Source organism: Barbus barbus, assembly GCF_936440315.1.
Source record: "Barbus barbus genome assembly, chromosome: 23".
NCBI lineage: Eukaryota > Metazoa > Chordata > Actinopteri > Cypriniformes > Cyprinidae > Barbus > Barbus barbus.
Window position 1 is genome coordinate 8,868,381 of NC_136751.1, and position 10,643 is coordinate 8,879,023.

Here is a 10,643-nt window from a genome sequence, read left to right on the forward strand (position 1 = left end):
ACTGATATACAGTGGTCAGGTATGGCAACCAAAACCCAACGTCGGCTAGACGTCATAATGGTAACGTCCACACAACGTCAGATTCTAACATCATTTGACGTTGTTTTTAGGTTGTGGCATTAACTAACCAAAATCCAACGTCGAGCCAACGTCTAAAGCCAACGTCATATTGACGTCAAATACTGATATACAGTGGTCAGGTATGGCAACCAAAACCCAACGTCGGCTAGACGTCATAATGGTAACGTCCACACAACGCCAGATTCTAACATCATTTGACGTTGTTTTTAGGTTGTGGCATTAACTAACCAAAATCCAACGTCGAGCCAACGTCTAAAGCCAACGTCATATTGACGTCAAATACTGATATACAGTCGTCGGTTATGGCAACCAAAACCCAACGTCGCCTAGACGTCACAATGGTAACGTCCACACAACGTCAGATTCTAACATCATTTGACGTTGTTTTTAGGTTGTGGCATTAACTAACCAAAATCCAACGTCGAGCCAACGTCTAAAGCCAACGTCATATTGACGTCAAATACTGATATACAGTCGTCGGTTATGGCAACCAAAACCCAACGTCGCCTAGACGTCACAATGGTAACGTCCACACAACGTCAGATTCTAACATCATTTGACGTTGTTTTTAGGTTGTGGCATTAACTAACCAAAATCCAACGTCGAGCCAACGTCTAAAGCCAACGTCATATTGACGTCAAATACTGATATACAGTGGTCAGGTATGGCAACCAAAACCCAACGTCGCCTAGACGTCATAATGGTAACGTCCACACAACGTCAGATTCTAACATCATTTGACGTTGTTTTTAGGTTGTGGCATTAACTAACCAAAATCCAACGTCGAGCCAACGTCTAAAGCCAACGTCATATTGACGTCAAATACTGATATACAGTCGTCGGTTATGGCAACCAAAACCCAACGTCGCCTAGACGTCACAATGGTAACGTCCACACAACGTCAGATTCTAACATCATTTGACGTTGTTTTTAGGTTGTGGCATTAACTAACCAAAATCCAACGTCGAGCCAACGTCTAAAGCCAACGTCATATTGACGTCAAATACTGATATACAGTGGTCAGGTATGGCAACCAAAACCCAACGTCGCCTAGACGTCATAATGGTAACGTCCACACAACGTCAGATTCTAACATCATTTGACGTTGTTTTTAGGTTGTGGCATTAACTAACCAAAATCCAACGTCGAGCCAACGTCTAAAGCCAACGTCATATTGACGTCAAATACTGATATACAGTGGTCAGGTATGGCAACCAAAACCCAACGTCGCCTAGACGTCATAATGGTAACGTCCACACAACGTCAGATTCTAACATCATTTGACGTTGTTTTTAGGTTGTGGCATTAACTAACCAAAATCCAACGTCGAGCCAACGTCTAAAGCCAACGTCATATTGACGTCAAATACTGATATACAGTGGTCAGGTATGGCAACCAAAACCCAACGTCGCCTAGACGTCATAATGGTAACGTCCACACAACGTCAGATTCTAACATCATTTGACGTTGTTTTTAGGTTGTGGCATTAACTAACCAAAATCCAACGTCGAGCCAACGTCTAAAGCCAACGTCATATTGACGTCAAATACTGATATACAGTGGTCAGGTATGGCAACCAAAACCCAACGTCGGCTAGACGTCATAATGGTAACGTCTACACAACGTCAGATTCTAACATCATTTGACGTTGTTTTTAGGTTGTGGCATTAACTAACCAAAATCCAACGTCGAGCCAACGTCTAAAGCCAACGTCATATTGACGTCAAATACTGATATACAGTGGTCAGGTATGGCAACCAAAACCCAACGTCGCCTAGACGTCATAATGGTAACGTCCACACAACGTCAGATTCTAACATCATTTGACGTTGTTTTTAGGTTGTGGCATTAACTAACCAAAATCCAACGTCGAGCCAACGTCTAAAGCCAACGTCATATTGACGTCAAATACTGATATACAGTGGTCAGGTATGGCAACCAAAACCCAACGTCGGCTAGACGTCATAATGGTAACGTCCACACAACGTCAGATTCTAACATCATTTGACGTTGTTTTTAGGTTGTGGCATTAACTAACCAAAATCCAACGTCGAGCCAACGTCTAAAGCCAACGTCATATTGACGTCAAATACTGATATACAGTCGTCGGTTATGGCAACCAAAACCCAACGTCGCCTAGACGTCACAATGGTAACGTCCACACAACGTCAGATTCTAACATCATTTGACGTTGTTTTTAGGTTGTGGCATTAACTAACCAAAATCCAACGTCGAGCCAACGTCTTAAGCCAACGTCATATTGACGTCAAATACTGATATACAGTCATCAGGTATGGCATCCAAAACTCAACGTCGCCTAGACGTCATAATGGTAACGTCCACACAACGTCAGATTCTAACATCATTTGATGTTGATCTTCAGTTGTTTTTAGGTTGTGGCATTAACTAACCAAAATCCAACGTCGAGCCAACGTCTCAAGCCAACGTCATACGGACGTCAAATACTGATATACAGTCATCAGGTATGGCAACCAAAACCCAACGTCACCTAGACGTCATAATGGTAACGTCCACACAACGTCAGATTCTAACATCATTTGACGTTGTTTTTAGGTTGTGGCATTAACTAACCAAAATCCAACGTCGAGCCAACTTCTTAAGCCAACGTCATATTGACGTCAAATACTGATATAGAGTCGTCAGGTATGGCAACCAAAACCCAACGTCGCCTAGACGTCATAATGGTAACGTCCACACAACGTCAAATTATAACATAATTTGACGTTGATCTATAGTTAGTATTAGGTTGTGGCAAAAAATAACCAAAATCCAACGTCAAGCCAACATCTTAAGCCAGGTTCATATTGATGTCAAATACTCATATACAGTCGTCAGGTATGGCAACCAAAACCCAACGTCTCCTAGACATCATATTGGTAATGCTCACTCAGTGTCAAACTCTAACATCATTAGATGTTGACTTCACAATCACGTCATACAGCCATCGAAAAATATTGGTATGTTATCTGATCAGAGTATACATTTGTTATTTGTGTGAGAGAAACCCTATATCTACTGAGAAATTTGAAATGAGAAAAAAACAAGAGCATAGAGAAAAGGGTCTGAGAGGACTGGAATGCATACATTCCATGCAATTTGTAGAAAACATACATTTAAATATGGAAAATGTAGAATCCTCAATTTGTCAAATGTGCATGTCTGCGTTATGGAAACACCTTGCTGTGAGGTGACTGCATAACCACGGAGTCATTTGCTGTTGCAAGCAATACAGTGATGAAATGAATAAGAGTACATTCATTATCATAGGCCTCAATTATTGTTGAATTAGTCGCACATCAACATTTCGTTTACATTTTCCCATACCACGAATGCTGTAACAGCATTGCCACTGCAGTCAACAGTGTAATCTGTAGACAAATGTTGCAATTATGACAGTGTTTTTAGTAAGTGTTACTGTGGACAAAGGAATAAACCTAAACCAACAGGTGGTGTAACACTTACAGCAAAGGGTCAGATATAGAAAATGCCACAGTTGTAGGCACAGCTGCATTTAGGCATAAGAGTGGTTATACAGTTGAGGCAAGGGATTTGTTAAAGTTCAAAAGGGTCATCATTGGTCATGTGAATGAAACTGTAATTTACAAGTATAGCCAGACGTGTACACACCTTCTCTGTACTCCTAAACCTAACCCTATTTTAACTATAAATTCATATGGAAATTATAGGTGAATAGTGAATGGCACAGATGTGCCTGCCCCTGGTTGTGAGCATAAGTGAAAACACAATTTTACCAATTACTTACATGTAACAGCCTAAAAAAAAAAAAATCAATACATATTTGCTATCTTTTGTTTAAAACATTTTTTTCTACAGTTACAAAGTTGTTTGACGTCTCTCTATGTTGCTTTGTTCGTGATTGGTTAATCTGAATGTCATCCAGGAATCTGACCAATGACAGCAGGGCACGCCTCCTCCCGCTCAGATTTGAAAGTTCACCTCAGTCGTTACTGCAGCTCTGTTTATCTGCAGTCCTGCTCCGTTCAGTGCTCTAGGAATGGCTTTCACATGATTGTCTCATATCTGACAGATGAGTTATTATTTTGACCGATTTTGAGTTATGCGGTGTCGATTGAGAACACAGACACAATGGCTATGGACACATAATGGAAACACAGAAGGTAAGTACCTCTTATAATTGTTTTTTTGTTACTGTTAAAGTGATATGATAATCGCGATGACATAATCTGTTTCTGTGTTTTGTTATTATGTTTTAATACTGTCCAGATAAGGCTGTGTGACAATGTCTTGGGAATGATTAAAAGTGACTCGTTGTTGTTGTTTTTATATCGCGAAATGTAAATATATCCGCGTAGCGTTAGTACTACAAGTTCTGGAGGTTTATGTAATAGATACATATACATGAATGACAGAATAAATAGCGGGAGCTGGACCTTAATATGAGTTAAGTACTGAAGGCCGCCTTTTGCTGATCTTATTTTTAATAACAGAATGAAATAGTAAAAATAACAATATTGTTATTTTATTGTCAAATAAAATGTCTCACTCTGGAACATGAACAACTGACATGTGTTCAACAGAGAGATCATGAAACCACCTTAAGAATACTATGTAAACCATGCTTTCGGATCCAACTTACTGCTAAGTGTTTGTATAAAGCTGGTGAGTAACGTTAGCCAAACTTTTTGTAAGCCTGTCTGTCTCTGTCAGTAAGTCAACAATTACTATTGTTTTATTAAACCTGTTAAATATTCGTGTGTGTGTGTGTGTGTGTGTGTGTGTGTGTTTCCCCTCTCATGGTCCAGAGGTTTTGGGATTGAAAATCTTCTGCCATATGATCTTCTGTAAAAGTGAATATTCATAATACTTTAATGATCATGTGCCGTTATATGTGAACATGGGCAAAGCAGGCAAACTCTGCACCAAGGCACCACTCTGATTCAAACTTAATTCTTGAGTTTAGCTCACTCAAAATCAAAACTCCCTCATCATTTTCTAACCCTCATGTCTTTTTTAATCTTCTTTTGTGTTCCACAGAAAAAAAAAGTCAGTTATGCAGGTTGGAAAAGACATAAGTGAGTAAATGATGACATCATATTCACCTTATTCTTCACATAAAAATGGCCCATTTATAGATTTTATGGGTCTTGCTTCCAGATATTTTTACTTTTTTAGCTATACAGAACTGCTCGTTTTGCTGCTTGATATTGCAAATTGGTTTGTCATACCATATTATTTTAGTGTATTATCTTAATTATGAACACACTGGTTTGTAATACAAACAGTTTTACTATTTACTGCATGTTGTTATTGTTATTTAAGGCTAATGAACTTGAAGTCTCGCCCATAGGCTTACTTCTGCGTTTAGGAATAAGGTGGATGAAGTATGAAGATACTTGAGTAATTTAATGATCTCCTCAAGTACATTTGTTAGACATCACCGACGTGTGATAGAAAAGCAGTGTAAACAGATTAATAATTTTATTAGTTATAAATATACAGGTATTAGCATTTTAGCAATTGATAAAAATATTATATTTATTTTTTTTAGTGTACTAATTGCCATTTTTTACATCTGGGAAAAGTTATTTGTTGTGAATACTCATTTCTTTATTTGTATTTCCTGTAGCTCAAATAGTAGAGCATGGCGCTAGCAACGCCAAGATCATGGGTTCGATTCCCAGGGAAAGCAAGAGCTGATAAAAATGTAGAAACTGTAACTTGAATGCAATGTAAGCCGCTTTGGATAAAAGCGTCTGCTAAATGTAAATGTGTTTATAATTACAAGTAGGTTTAACTTGTAACTTGCTCAAGGGTACCTCAAGCCCTGTTTACACTAGTGGGTTTCCTGCCAGGACTGAGACTCGAACCCATGACCTTCAGACTACAAGTCTGCCTCTCTAACCATTAGGTCACAGCTAAATAATTAAATTAGTCAGAATATCTCATAATGTCAAATGTTGTTTAAAGAAAAGGTACACAAATGGAATCCTCCTTTTTAAGGACTTTTCAATAAATCTGTTGTCTTTTTTTTTTGCATTTATTTAACCCCCAGATGCAGCAAGGATCCAGCTGATTACTTCAGATTTGGAGGACTGCTCTTTATCTACTGTGTCTGTCACTTCTGGTGCAGAATCATGGACCTTTATTTGTATGTTTTGATTTTACTTTTTATTACACTTGTGTAGCTAGTATTCAGGATTAAAATACAATGTAATTTTTTTCCACATATATTATCAGAGCTATATTGGAGCCCAAAAGGGTCAATAGAATATTGATAAAAACACTATAAACCTGATTGGGATAATACAAGCTAAAGTACAGTTCCCTGCACAATCTTTTTAAAATAAAAAAATTATGATACTAACCCTAATTTTTTCAATTGCTTCTCAAGAATTCCTCTTCAGGAAATTTGTTTACACAAATTTACATCTGAATAATGAAACAGTTTTAAAGAGATACTCCACCCCAAAATGAAAATTTTGTCATTAATCAATTACCACCATGTCGTTCCAAACCCATAAAAGCTTTGTTCGTCTTCTGAATACAATTTAAGATATTTTGGATGAAACAGCGCATCCCTGTGTCAAGGCTGATACAGAAGAGTGTATGTGTTTTGCGTCCAGGGCATAATCTCCAAAATGGCGCTGTGCTGATGCAGAGGAGACGTTACGGTGCCTAATTGTTGAATAAAGTCATTATTTTTGTTGTATTTCTATATAAAAAGTATTCTCATCGCTTCATAACATTACATAACATATTCTGACAATGTGTTTCATACTTTTCTGGACCTTGACAGTGTAATTTACTTGGCAGTCAATGGGACAGACACAAGCCTCCCGGTTTTCATCCAAAATATCTTAAATTGTGTTCCGAAGATGAATGAAGCTTTTACAGGCTTGGAACAACATGGGGGTAAGTGATTAATGACAATTTTCATTTTGGGGTGGAGTATCCCTTTAAGCCTGGAATACACTACACGACTTTTAAAAATCTGAACAGATTTTTAAATCACCAGGCATCATACACTTACCGATTTTGTAAATAATGACAAAGGAAAGCTGGGCATCATATATAATTAGGCCTGGAATACACTACACGTTTTTTGTCCTGATTTTCCGCCAATTTACAGTCTGGAGAAGTTGACACTAGTTGCCGAAAGTCAGAGCCAGTCTGTAGATTTGATAGTCACAGACTCCGGTTTTTTAGCTTCAGACTCAGATTCTATCCAGTTGGAGGATATCAAAAATGTTTGATATTTTCAGCCGATTTTAGAACGTATATTGTTTCCATTTGTCACGCGTCTCCAAGGCTCATGTTTCTGAGTGAGTTTGTTGTGCTCGGAACAACTTTAAAGTCTGGTAGTGTATGATCCTCGGTCATGTTGTGTATGATGCCCAGTTTTCCTTTGTCACGATTTACAAAGTCAGTATATAGCCAGGTCCATAAATATTGGGACATCAACACAATTCTAACATTTTTGGCTCTATACACCACCACAATGGATTTCAAATGAAACGAACAAGATGTGCTTTAACTGCAGACTGTCAGCTTTAATTTGAGGGTATTTACATCCAAATCAGGTGAACGGTGTAGGAATTACAACAGTTTGTATATGTGCCTCCCACTTGTTAAGGGACCAAAAGTAATGGGACAGAATAATAATCAAATCAAACTTTCACTTTTTAATACTTGGTTGCAAATCCTTTGCAGTCAATTACAGCCTGAAGTCTGGAATGCATAGACATCACCAGACGCTGGGTTTCATCCCTGGTGATGCTCTGCCAGGCCTCTACTGCAACCGTCTTCAGTTCCTGCTTGTTCTTGGGGCATTTTCCCTTCAGTTTGGTCTTCAGCAAGTGAAATGGATGCTCAATCGGATTCAGGTCAGGTGATTGACTTGGCCATTGCATAACAGTCCACTTCTTTCCCTTCAAAAACTCTTTGGTTGCTTTTGCAGTATGCTTTGGGTCATTGTCCATCTGCACTGTGAAGCGCCGTCCAGTGAGTTCTGAAGCATTTGGCTGAATATGAGCAGATAATATTGCCCGAAACACTTCAGAATTCATCCTGCTGCTTTTGTCAGCAGTCACATCATCAATAAATACAAGAGAACCAGTTCCACTGGCAGCCATACATGCCAACGCCATGACACTACCACCACCATGCTTCACTGATGAGGTGGTATGCTTCGGATCATGAGCAGTTCCTTTCCTTCTCCATACTCTTCTCTTCCCATCACTCTGGTACAAGTTGATCTTGGTCTCATCTGTCCATAGGATGTTGTTCCAGAACTGTGAAGGCTTTTTTCGATGCCGTTTGGCAAACTCTAATCTGGCCTTCCTGTTTTTGAGGCTCACCAATGGTTTACATCTTGTGGTGAACCCTCTGTATTCACTCTGGTGAAGTCTTCTCTTGATTGTTGACTTTGACACACATACACCTACCTCCTGGAGAGTGTTCTTGATCTGGCCAACTGTTGTGAAGGGTGTTTTCTTCACCAGGGAAAGAATTCTTTGGTCATCCACCACAGTTGTTTTCCGTGGTCTTCCGGGTCTTTTGGTGTTGCTGAACTCACCGGTGCGTTCCTTCTTTTTAAGAATGTTCCAAACAGTTGTTTTGGCCACGCCTAATGTTTTTGCCATCTCTCTGATGGGTTTGTTTTGTTTTTTCAGCCTAATGATGGCTTGCTTCACTGATAGTGACAGCTCTTTGGATCTCATCTTGACAGTTGACAGCAACAGATTCCAAATGCAAATAGCACACTTGAAATTAACTCTGGACATTTTATCTGCTCCTTGTAATTGGGATAGTGAGGGAGTAACACACACCTGGCCATGGAACAGCTGAGAAGCCAATTGTCCCATTACTTTTGGTCCCTTAACAAGTGGGAGGCACATATGCAAACTGTTGTAATTCCTACACCGTTCACCTGATTTGGATGTAAATACCCTCAAATTAAAGCTGACAGTGTGCAGTTAAAGCACATCTTGTTCGTTTCATTTGAAATCCATTGTGGTGGTGTATAGAGCCAAAAATGTTAGAATTGTGTCGATGTCCCAATATTTATGGACCTGACTGTATGTATGATGCCTAGTGTTTTAAAAATCTGTTCAGATTTGAAAAGTCATGTAGTGTAATCCAGCCTTTAGAATTAATAGTCGTTTGAAACTTGTAGATGTTTTGTATTTCTTGTGCTGAGAATATTTAATTCAACTCATTAACTTCTCATCAAACTGTTCTGTTAATTGGTGCAGTATTTTAAATGTTGAAATGTATTTGAAATGTATTTCCTTTCAAATTTGCACTGTTTTACTTCAAAAACTGAATGATTGCATTTTCAGTTTTGTACAGTATATGTAGAGACTTTGTATTTTGTCTTTCAAAATAAAACTTTTATTAATTTACAATTGTCAGCATCCTTTAACACTATAATTTTTTGTTTTTTAATAAGCTGTAAAATAAGAAGTGTTTCTCTGTAGAACGTTTAGGCTAGTATTTTACTTTTAGCACTTTATTGAATGCGTTTGATCATAATAATCTAGGAAAATCTGTGAAAGGACAGTGTTCCTCTGTACACGGTTTAGTGATATCACTTTATTTAATTGGTCAGTAAAAAATCCATAAAGTAAGTTTTACACTGTTAAAAAAATAAAGAAACGGTCAAATGACTGGCAGTAACGGTTGCCAAACAAAAAACATAAAACTGAAGTAAATAAAAAAATGGGACAAACCACGCTCATATCGATGTAATGTGGAATACCATTCATATGCCTTAAATACGGGATGATTCTATGTTAATGTCAAGCCTTGTTTGCAAATGTGTGCTAATATTGCCAACTTACAAAATAATGACAGACTGCTGATATTACTGAACTCATACTGTGAAATATCCCAAAACATTGCTTTTGGTACCATATAAGAGTCATAATTTGCTCAGTCAGTTGTTTGTTCTCTCACTTTTGTGTACATACAACAGACCCAAGTGAATGATTAGAGATTTTTCCTCACTGCCTTTTAGCATTAACACCAGGAAGGTTTTAGGTTTCGCAATATCAGTTTTGTCTTCAGAAGATAAAAGCATAGCAATTTGGGTGGGCCCATGATCTTCCATCTAGCACCACAGTACAACCAATGTGACATCTACATTAGATATGACAAACCTAACACAAACTATAACAAGCGGTTCATAATGTGTTATGTATAATTAATTATTTGGACATTTAACTCCTCTTCCTTTTGTATTCACAGGTTGATAACAAATGTGGTAATGGCCAGTTTCGATAGGGATGTAATGCAGTGTTTGTCCACTGTTGGAGGCTGACAAAAATCAGGTTGACATCAGAACTTAATGTAAGATTGACCTCAACCTCTAATGTTGGATAGATGTTGCATTTTTCATTTTCACCCAAAATACAACATCTGTCCAACGTTGGGTTCTGACATCAATTTGACGTTGGGTTCTGACGTCAACCTGATTTTCATTTTCAACCAAAATACAACGTCTGTCCAACGTTGGGTTCTGACGTCAATCTGACGTTGGGTTCTGACGTCAACCTGAT

General features: G+C 38.3%; 1 long non-coding RNA gene across 1 annotated transcript; it reads left to right on the top strand.

Annotated features, from left to right (window-relative positions):
• The first annotated feature begins 2,461 nt into the window (after positions 1 to 2,461).
• LOC306843267 lies at positions 2,462 to 6,917 on the top strand. The gene is made up of 4 exons (XR_013781824.1): positions 2,462 to 4,743; positions 4,887 to 4,931; positions 5,119 to 5,156; positions 6,137 to 6,917. It is a non-coding gene; the product is annotated as an uncharacterized lncRNA (long non-coding RNA).
• The last annotated feature ends 3,726 nt before the right edge of the window (positions 6,918 to 10,643 follow it).